The following is an 11,442-nucleotide window of genomic DNA, read 5'->3' on the forward strand; positions in this document are numbered from 1 at the left end:
TTACTTAACTGAAAATACATTAAAAATCCATTCTTGGTCACAAAATAACATGTTTTAAAATATTTATTTCTTTTGACAGAGATGAAGAGGAAGGGAGGAAGAATGTGAGAAAAATATTGATATGAAAGAGAAACATCAATTGGCTGCCTCTCACACGTGCTCCAACCAGGGTCTGAACCCACAACCCAGGCATGCGCCCCAACGGGGAATCAAACTGGCAACCTTCCATTTCACAAGCCACTACTCAACTAACTGAGCCCTGTCAGCCAAGGCCATCAAATAACATTTTCAAGTAACCTATACTTGACCTATAGTGTTTATCATAAAAGAAAAATGGACTTGCAGGTAATTCACATCTAATTCTAGTGAAAATAACAATAAAGCCTGCATTGCAAATATATACTAATTTATTTTAGGAAAATAGATTAGAATTAAATTAGTATCATTAACATGATCAAAATTAATTTCACTGCATATTCAATCTGAATATTTTATTCATTTTAAAAATAATGCTTTTTAAAAAACAGTCGTTTCATTAAAAATGTTTATCAGGTAAGAACTTGTAATAATGACCTGTTTGGTTAACTATTATTTTTGAGATACTATATGTTTTATATCTCATGATAGAAAAAAAACTTCAGTTTGTAAATTTAACTGAAATATTTTTTCATTCATCATAGAGTATAAAATGTGTATGTATAGCTGCGTTATAGAGATTGAATAAAGCATTTCAATTGAAGAAATTTTACACGTCATTGAAGAATCATATATTCTTCATGAAAGATGTGTCTCCCCTATTGATGTTTAAAGAATATATGATTTAGCCATGTGGATATGAAGGACGTGATATTTAGTGAACTAATGAGCTTAGGGAAAATTTTATCTCTTAAACTAATTTTGTGTGGTCAGCTTCAAACAGAAAGAAAATGTTAGGGTAAAGATGGCGGCTGAGTGGGTGGAAGGGGAGCCCACTTGGTCATGCCCCCAGTGCAGATTTGCAAAAGATCCTCTGACAAGTGACCTGAACAGTCAACAGAATCCTAGCTGATATGAATTTTTAAAGCCAGGGAGTGAAGAAGAAGCTTTGCATTGTCTGATAAGAGATTTTACAATTTGAAGAGGAAATAAATACCCTTAATGAAGTACCTGAAGCAAAGGAGGGAGCAGAGGAGAGAAAGTGTAGCTTGGTGGCTCCTGCCTCTCCTGGAGTGGCAGGCCCCAGTCCTGCTCAGGGAACCCCCAATCGTAACCAGGAAAGACCTGGGATGGTATATGGACTCTGGGAGACTCAGGCTACACACGCACGGTGGCACAGTGAATGGTACATCCACGGCTGCAGCGCCAACTGGGAGAGTCGGGGAGAGATATTCTGGCTTCTAAGACTGTCGGAGGCACCAGAAATCTGTGGACAGCCCTGATGGAGAAAGACTTTTGGCTTTTTGGGGAAGTGGAGTGCATGGAGAGATAGGCAGTGGCTCAGAGCTGTAGTGTGGGTGCCACGTAGGGACTTTTTTAAAAAAGGGGAGCAGAGGTGAGCAGGGAACCCATACTCACACAGCTGTCGAATCAGCAAGACCAGATTCAAAGCATAGTTCATGCCCACTGAACCCAGCTGGCCCACAAGGGGGAACACTGAAGGGGTTGTGGGGCCTCACCCAGTGCAGCTGGTGAGCGGTGGCAGGGGACTGCATGCAGAACAGAGGGTTTGGGTCTGAGTTCCTGTGAGAGCAGTGAGCTGGGGACTGGATGGGCTAGAGCTGAGCAGCTGAGATTCTTGGCAGCCAGGTATGGACACTCAAACCACTGAATAGAAGCCTCTGGGAAGGGGAAGGCATGCCCATCCCCCACCTGCAGGATTACAATCCTTGCCTAACAGTAAAGCCAGGCTCAAAAACTCCCGGTCAGGTGTACATCTGCAGGGTGAAAAAAGAGCATCTCCAAAGGACCCCTTTATGAACTTTTATTAGACGCTATGCTGGCTTCTCCTGGGGCCACATTCAACTGAAAACTGCAGATCAGAGAGATTAGAAACTGGCTCAGCAAGAGATACTCAGGGCCCCACCAGCCTTGGCTCTCACACAGAGCTACCATTAACAACAGGCAGAAAAGAGCTGACCCTTTTACACAGATTGGTCCCACACATGAAACACACAGATAATTCATCAGATTTATCCCAGAAATAATCTGGGACAGACTAAGACATGGTGAAGAAGGAGGGAATGCACCCACCATCCTTCCTAAAGGCTGAACAGCACCTCCTGAGGGGTGGCCTAGGGATCAAACCCTCCTTCTGATCACACTAGAGGCCTTATCTGGAGGCAGGTAGAGGTGGTACATACAGGGCTGTCTGACATTAAATGAACCATCCCTGTGCCTTATGGTGATAAAAAGCCAGCAGGGCAGAAGAGCGAGGAACAGCCAAGACTGAAGGAGACAGTCACAGACTGTGGACTGCTTGTATCCTTCAACAGGACATTTAAAGCTACACTGGGACACCAGCTGACATCAAAATTGAATTCTGAAGGAGGCAGTAGGCCAACAAGCACAAGACTCTGCTGAGATGAGTCCCACCTCATTCTTCTTCATAATCTGTGCTATTTTTTTCCTGCATAGCTTTTTAACATTGTTTTTTTGTTTGTCTTCCATTTTGTTCCTATTATTTCACTATTTTTATTTGTATGTGTTTTTATTTTTTATTACTTATTTTATTTTTTATTTTAGTTGTAATTCCAATGTCATATTTTACTCTCTTCTGTTTCCATTTTGCCTTCATCCTTCTCTTTTTTATTTCTATTTTAAATTTTATTTTTTCGTTTTCTACGTCTTGTTTCTATTCCTCACTCTTACTACTTCTCCTTCCTCTATTCTCTCAAAACCATCTTTCTTTCCATTAGTCATCTCACATTCTTTTCCCTTTTTTATTGCCATTCCACCTTATTGATATTGTCTCAATTGTCATTGATATTGGGGTTGTTGTTGCAGTTCTTCAACTCTATCACTAGGTGTTCAATGTTTTTATTTACATATTTTAAAATTTTAAATCTCATATTTTACTGTTTTCTGGTTCTACACTCTACCCATTTCCCCTTCCTCCTCCCCTATCTTATTTTTCTTTTAAATTTTACCTTTTCTTTTTCTTAGCTTGGGTTCTAACCCTTGAACTTATTATTTCCCCCCCCCCCATCCTATCAAAATTATCTTTCTTTCCTTTAGGCATCTCATGATCTTTTTTCCCTTTTCTTTCTTCTTCTTTCTTTCTTATGATATTATTATTCTCTTTCCATACATGAGGAACCTGCAGCCACCATCATACTCAGTGGGTAAAAACTAAATTTTTTCTCCCTAAGATTAGGAGAAAGACAAGGATGTTCACTTTAACCATTCTTAACATAGTACTGGAAATTCTAGCCACAGTGACAAAGAAATAAAAAGCATCTAATTTGGGAAGGAGGAAATAAAACTGTTGTTTTCAGACAACATGATAGTGTACACAGAAAATATATAGTCTCCACAAAAAAACTACCTGAACTAATAAGTGTATTTGGCAAAGCAGTGGAATACAAATTCAATATTCGTAAATTGATGACATTTTTGTACACCAACAATGAACTATCAGAAAGAGTAACTAGGAAGAAAAATCCCATTTACTGTAACAACAAGAGTAAATGGGAAAAAATCTCATTTACTATAACAAGAAGAAAAATAATGTACCTATCAATAAATTTAACCAAGGAGGTAAAATACCTATACACAAAAGAACTATAGAACATTGAAGAGAGAAATTGAGTAATATACAGAATATACCCTGTTCATGGGTTGGAAGAATTAACATTATTAAATTGTCCACACTACCCAAAGCAATCTATAGGTTCAATACAACCCCTACTAAAATATCAATGGCATATTTCGCTGATCTGGAACAAATACTCCAAAAATTTACATGGAACCAAACAAGACCCCAAATAGGCTCAGAAATCTTGAGAAAGAAGAATAAAGTTAGAAGTATCACAATACCTGATATCAAACTATACTACAAGGCCACCGCAATCAAATGAGCCTGTTACTGGCATAAGAACAGACACACAGAACAATGGAACAGAACAGAGAACCCAGAAATAAACCCAAGTCTCTATGGTCAATTAATATTTGACAAAGGGAGCATGAGCGCACAAGGAGTAAAAATAGTCTCTTTAATAAGTGATATTGGGAGAACTGCACTGGTGCATGCAAAAAAATGAAACCAGTCCCCAACTTACACCATATACCAGAATAAACTCAAAATGTATGAAAGGATTAAATACAAATAATGATACAAAAAGGTCCTAGTGGAAAACATAGATAGTAAAATTTCAGGCATTGCACATAGTAATATTTTTGCTGATATATATCTTAGGGCAAAAGAAATAAGGGAAAAATACACAAATGGGACTACATCAAATTAAAAAGCTCTTCACAGCTAAAAAAACCATCATCAAAATGAAAAGAGAACCAACAGTATGGGAAAATATATTTGCCAATGATACAATGGACAAGGGTTTAATCTCCAAAATATATAAAGAATTCATACAACATAACACCAAGAAGACAAACAACCCAAACAACAAATGAACAAAGGGCCTGAATAGACACTTCTTTAACAAGGACATACATAAGGCCCATTGACATATGAAAAGATGATCAACATCACTAACCATTAAAGAGATGAAAGTTAAAATCACAATGAGATATCACCTCACTCCTGTCAGAATAGATTAATAGATTAACAAACAACAAGTGCTGACAAGTATGTGAAGAAAAGGGAACTCTTGTAAATTGTTTGTGGGAATGCAAATTAGTGCAACTACTCTGGAAAACAGTATGGGATTTTCTCAAAAAGAAAAAACAAAAACAAAAAACTCATGGAACTGCTTTTTGACCTATCAATTACACTGCTGGGAAAATACCCTAATTCTGAAACACTGGTTCAGAAGAATTTATGCACCCCTATGTTCGTAGCAGCACAATTTATAATGGTCAAGTACTGGAAACAGCCTAAGTGACCATCAGTAAATGAGTGGATCAAAAAACAATGGTACATTTACACAATGAAATACTACATAGCAGAAAGAGAGAAGAAGCTCCTACCTTTTGCGACAGCATGAATAGAACTGGAGAATATTTTGCTAAGTGAAATAAGACAGTTGGTGAAAGGCAAGTACCATGTGATCTCACTTTTAAGAGGAACCTGCTAAGCAAAATTGAAGCAGAGACCTGGAAACAGAACAGAATGACAGTAGTGGGAGAATAGGAGGAAGGAAAGAGAAGGGACTAATCAGAAAACATATATGAATGATCCATGGACATGGACATGAACAACAGTGTTGTGATTGACTGTGGGAGCAGGGAGCAGGCTGGGTGAAGGAGAGCAATGGGGGAAAAACTGGGACAACTCTAACAGAACAACAATGAAAAAATATAGAAAATGTTGATAATATTTTACCAATTTTATTCTCAAAAACCATGTTTCAAAAAATGCGTATGTGTTTTATTTTTATGTATACATATTATTCCTGGAATTAATAATTTTTACATAAATTTGTTTTTTGACAGTTCATGATATATAAATATGTGTGTGTGTGTGTGTGTGTGTGTGTGTGATAAAAGGTCCAATCATTAATATAATGAGAATGGTTTGCATGACATTGATGTAATCTGACAGCCAAGGAGAGGGGACTGGAATGCATATGCTCAACAATGATGACTTCATGTACTAGCCAGTGGGTGTGGTAGATGCCATTGAGTGAGCATGCGTACTGTGTGGCTATTGCATTCAAAATGCCTGAGCTGATAGAGCAACAAATCTGGGTCAAATTTTACATAAGCTTGAACATTCCTCTGTGGAAACTATTCAGATAATTCAGAAGGCAGCATTATGGGCAACTGGTGATTGGTGGCTTCATCACAACAATGTGCCTGCACATGCATCATGTCTCCTGCAGAGTTTTTTGGTGAAACATCAAATTACCCAGGTGACTCAGCTCCCCTAGAGCCCAGATTTGGCACCCTGTGACTTCTGGCTTTTCCTAAAACTAAAATCACCTTTAAAGCGAAGAGATTTCAGATCATTGAAGAGATTCAGGAAAATAGAGTGGGGCAGCTAATGGTGACTGAGAACTGTGTGAGATCCCAAGGTGCCTACTTTGAAGGAAACCGAGGCGTCATTGTCTTATGTACAATGTTTCTTGTATCTTCTTCAATAAATGTCTCTGTTTTTCACATTACATGGTTGGATAATCTCTGGTCAGACCAATTATACATATGATTTGATGTTTTGCCAAAAGACTCCATGGTTTCTGATGGTAAGTCAGCTGTTAATCTTGTTACTCCTTTCTATATAAAACATTTTTCTTGATGTCTTTTATGACTAATTTTTCATTGAATTTTAACAATTTGAATATGTTGTGTGTTGGTGTAAACTTCTTTGAGTTTATCTTAATGTTTCGTGGACATTTCAAGTAAGTTTTACAACAAACATGAAAGGTTTTCAGCTATTATTTTCATGTGTAAATTGGTAAGCTTGATGGTGCACTACAGGTGTAAGCCTTTTTTAGTCTTATTCTTTTTTACTTTCTGTCCCCCAAACTAATAATCTCAATTGATATGATCTCAAGTCTGCTCTTATGTCTGATATTGAGACCGTCCAGTGAGTTTTTCATTTTAATTATTGTACTTTACAACTCTGGAGTTTCTATTTGTTTTTTTTCCTTAAAATATCTTTTTTTTGTTCATATTATCTAATGGCTGGTACAGGTGTTATTTTTATCATTTGTTTTAATGACTTTTCCTTTTCTCTTTTTTTTTGAACATGTTTATAATAACTGGTTAAAGTCTTCATTTACTTTGTGCAACATTTGGGCTTCCTCAAGGACAGTTCTATCAACTACTTTTTTCTACATGCACAGGACAAGCATTTTATTGTTTGGTGTGTTTTTGTTGTTGTTACTTAGATGTGATTACTTGAAATACTAAAAAGGAATTATTCTATAAGTCAAATCCCTTCCCCCTCCCTCACAAGATTTGCTCTTGTTGGCTGTTGTGCTCTTTGTTATTGTTGTTTGTTAAATGAATTTCCTGGGCTAATTCTTTGCCATGTGCATCCACTGAAGTCTCTGCCTTGTTAACCTAGTGATCACTAAATTATTGAAAAACAATTTTTTAAAATGACATTAATCAATAAGTCTTGTTGAGTGACTTTGCATGTGCTTTGAGATATTTTGAGACAGTAGAACTCTACCATCCAATTATGTAGTACTTCAAGATCAACAATATTTAAGAGACTAAGGCCTTTTTAGGTTTTCCCAAGTGCTATGCACAGCACTGTACTCATGAGGGGGGACACATAAAAACACAAAATTTATTTATAAAAAAATGTGTATTTATCGTTACATGTTTAAACTTCAGTCACCTTCAAAATTTTCTCAATCTGATGCAATACACCTATTGAGACTTTTTTCCCACTGCTCAAAACAGTTTTTGAACATGTTGATTTTGATGCCTTTTATTGCTGTTTTTAATTTTTTTCACCTCTTCCATACCAACAAAGCATTTCCCTTGTTTTTCATCTGGTGAAACAAAACAAACAAAAAAAAGTTGCTTGGGGCAAGATCTTGTGAATAGGGAGGGTGAGGCATGAGGGCCATGTGGATTTTGGTCACAGAACTGCTGAACACTCAGGTGTACTTATAAATCACCCATCATGAAATGGGCAAACACATTGAGAGTCTTCAAATAAAATTCACTGAATCATAACACAGCCTCTTACAACAATGACAGCTGGTACAATGGTACCTGTGGGTTCCTAGGAAACTCCCTAGTGGGGGAAGTATGTGCTATAAGGGGCTTGCCCTCCAGAAGATAATTATGTTTTGGGGGGATTCCCTCTTGTATGCACAGCATTTTGGATTCCCTGGAATATTCCAGAGATTTTAGTCTCCTTATATCCATTCCATTGTCAAATATAAAAACAAACAAAACTACTTTTTTGGCCATCCTCTTCTTAGTCTTATGAGTAACAGCACCTCAGACATTGCAAAGTTGAATGATTCTTAGTGATTATTTTTGACAACTTCTCTGGAGATAGGACTGTTTGCACAGAGTCAGCTCAAAGTCAGATCAAATGAGAAGCCAAGAGAATGGAGCTTCTCAGGAAGCTGCCAAAGCAAATAGTAACAATTCTCAGAATAGGTTCTTTGGGGAACTCCAAACACATATGCCTCATCCAGATGATGATGCTAAGGCTGCTAAATTCTATAGCTACCATATTTGAGATACTCTTACTTTTCAAGACATTACAAAGCTGAGGAGGAGAGAAGATTGGGGCAATTTAACAAAGACAACAGATTTACTGTTCTCACCAATATTTCATCATTTTTTTAAACCCATGTTTCCTGGATTGGTAAAAGCTTTTAGTTAATTTAAACAGTTCTGAAAAGTTGATTTTGACAATTTTTGCAATGTTCTATTTGTTTTTGTTGATGAGCTGACTTTCACAGTTTCTTACTTCACCACAATAGGAGTATAAGGGATTATACTAATATAGTCCAATTAAAGAATATTCTGGAGAAGGAAAAGCCTGCTTAGACTAATAACACAGTATCTGAGAAAATGTTGAAAATATTAAGTGTAGTATGATTTGTTAAGCTTTTCTATTCACACTTTACAATAAAAGAAAAATTAGTAGATAATCCGTGGATTGTGCTAGAATAAAAGTTTACATTTGTGGGTTTCTTACTAGGTATTGATTTGTATATAATTAGGTCTTTGTACAAATTAACTCATGTAAAGCTTATAACATTAAATTGAAGTAGAAAAGGCAAAAGAGAAGCACAGATACGTTAACTTGACCAAATTTTATTTCTACTAAGTAAGAGAACCTGGGTTAGAATGGGCGGTGTGATTCTAAAGCTCAAGATATAGCTATTGTATTTATTTCATGTTTGCAATACAGACAAGTAAAAATCCCTACAAATTCCCAGCCCACAGAGAAAGAGGCATTTATAGGTCGCAAACCATCAGGAAGAATCTCACCAAAAGGTGCTACAGGGCTTTTCATCAAGAGCTAATTGGACACAATCTTTGCCTGCTTCACAATTTTATCATTAATTAAATTTGATAGAGACTACAGTTTACATAATTAGAATTTTAAGTGTGCACCAATTTAAGATATAGGCATAAGGAATTAAAACAGCTCATTAAGACACACACAAAAAATCTAATGTAAGCCAAGTCAGTCAAAAGTCAGGACTTGAGTGGATTAAATACTTATTAAAATATGGCAGATGGCCTCCTTAGCATCTTATGAACTCTAGTCAAACTCACTGCAATTTTTCCTTAAACACAATTCCTCAGTATCTACTATGGTACATAAAATAAAAAGCCCCCAAATATTTATTGAATGATTACAACTAAAATTCAGTGTCTTGTAAACTGACAATTGCATTGTGATGAGGGGTTTAGGGTTTGAGGTCAATGCTGAGCCCTTTCTTGAAAAATGCTTTCACCATTTCAGGTCTCAAATTTCTTAATAAAAAAATGAAAATTTGGGGAAGACCATCTTTAACATTCACTTCAACAAAGACAATCTGTGTCTGCCAAATAAAAGGGCATTTATAACAAACTCCTGTACACCAAAAATATAATATCCTCAGTTCCCTGTGTGTGTGTGTGTGTGCGTGTGTGTGTGTTCAAAGATATAAAAGACACAGATCCTGCCTTCAAATATAGATAACAAAATTATGACAGAAATATTCAGATCAGAGCAGATCAAGAATAGTCTGGTATACTCTGAAATTTTATCATTAGCTATGTAGACAGTTCTCATAGTTGATGAAAATGCAGCTGAAGTGGAGTTTAATTGAAAATTTCTTGATTAGCCACTGTAACTCTAATGAATGCAAATTTTAACACTTTCAAAATTATACCCTACTGTGTGAATCTTTTTTATGCAATCAACAACAAAACCAAGTACTGATTTACTAAAAGTATCTCAAAAGTTACTTCATTGTTAAACTTAATCAAATTTCACTTTCTATCTTTCTAAAAACAAGTTTTTCATATGCTTATGTTTACATAACATAGTGGGACTCTTTTGAAATCTTAACTCTAAACTTGTAAAGAAAAATTAACTAGAAATCAAATACATTTTAAACAATTTATTTAAAAGAAATAAATAATCAAAAAATGCAATTTTCTGGTATCCCCTTTAAATTAATTAAACAATTTTTGTCAAGCACAGCACTTGGTACCAGTGGACATCTTGCTTAAGACCTAGCCCCTCTTTTCATACGGGCTCAAAAAGATAGTACCATAATGCAAGAAAAAGTATGTCTAACCATTTTCAGGAATTTCGGAAAATACTTATTTTGTAAGCATTCATTCCTGAACATGGAATATGAGAGTTGGAGAAAGATTCAAATCTTCTAATTCGGCTTTTTATTTATTCCACAGGAGAAAACAACACTCTACCTGCCCCACACAGCACATCCTTCTGCAATTTATAAACTGTGCATTTAGTGCAGTGTTTGAAAGATAAAACAGATTTGATTTACAGGAAGAGTACCTATTGAATGCTTTCAGCTAAAACTACCATTATCTTGTGAAAAGTCAATTGGTTTTGCCTTGACACTAAATAAACAAAATATTGTAATGAGCCAACTGGTAGAGAGGTTCTTCAAAGTTAATCAGAAATTTCACTCATTAGCTTATACAGTAATTTATCCTTCTTTGCCAAGTGCATTTAAATATCCTGTCCTGAGCCAGTTTACTTAGGGAATACACCATTAGCATGAAGTTTCAGTAATATTTACGTAATGTGTAAGAATGTTGTAAATGACAATCACAAGTCAGTACAATCTTGACTGAAAGTCATGACTCAAAATATTTTTCTAGAGGAATTTTGATTAACCCTTAATATGATTTTGAAATCTGTAGTAGTTGATTTGGATTTGATATGCACCTCTATTTTCAATTTCTCCACCTGTTAGAACTTCCAGGATTTATAAAAAGTATACAAGATATTATTGATTCCCACCTCTGCATTTACCTGGAGCCAATGAAGATAGTGTCCATGTTCACAACTTTTACCTGATTCTTTGCCTAAGGGATTTTTCTAGAAACTTTAAATCTTGCTTAAAAACAGCTAGAGGTTAAATAGAAGTAATGCTGCCAGAAATTATTCACAACTCCTGAAGGGCAATAGGTGAATATCCTATGCTCTTTATCTTTTTGTGGGACAATCCTTAGGCAATAGAAAACATAATATCTCACTCCGTATATATTTTATTTTTTTCCTTCACTCTCATGTTTCCCATTGCCTCTCTTGTACTTCTGATGTCACCACCCAAGATGTTTCATAAGACCATAATATGGCATGAGAAAAATTCTCCATTTTTAATTATGTAAATT

Source organism: Phyllostomus discolor, chromosome 5 (genome assembly GCF_004126475.2).
Source record: "Phyllostomus discolor isolate MPI-MPIP mPhyDis1 chromosome 5, mPhyDis1.pri.v3, whole genome shotgun sequence".
NCBI classification, from domain to species: Eukaryota; Metazoa; Chordata; class Mammalia; order Chiroptera; family Phyllostomidae; genus Phyllostomus; species Phyllostomus discolor.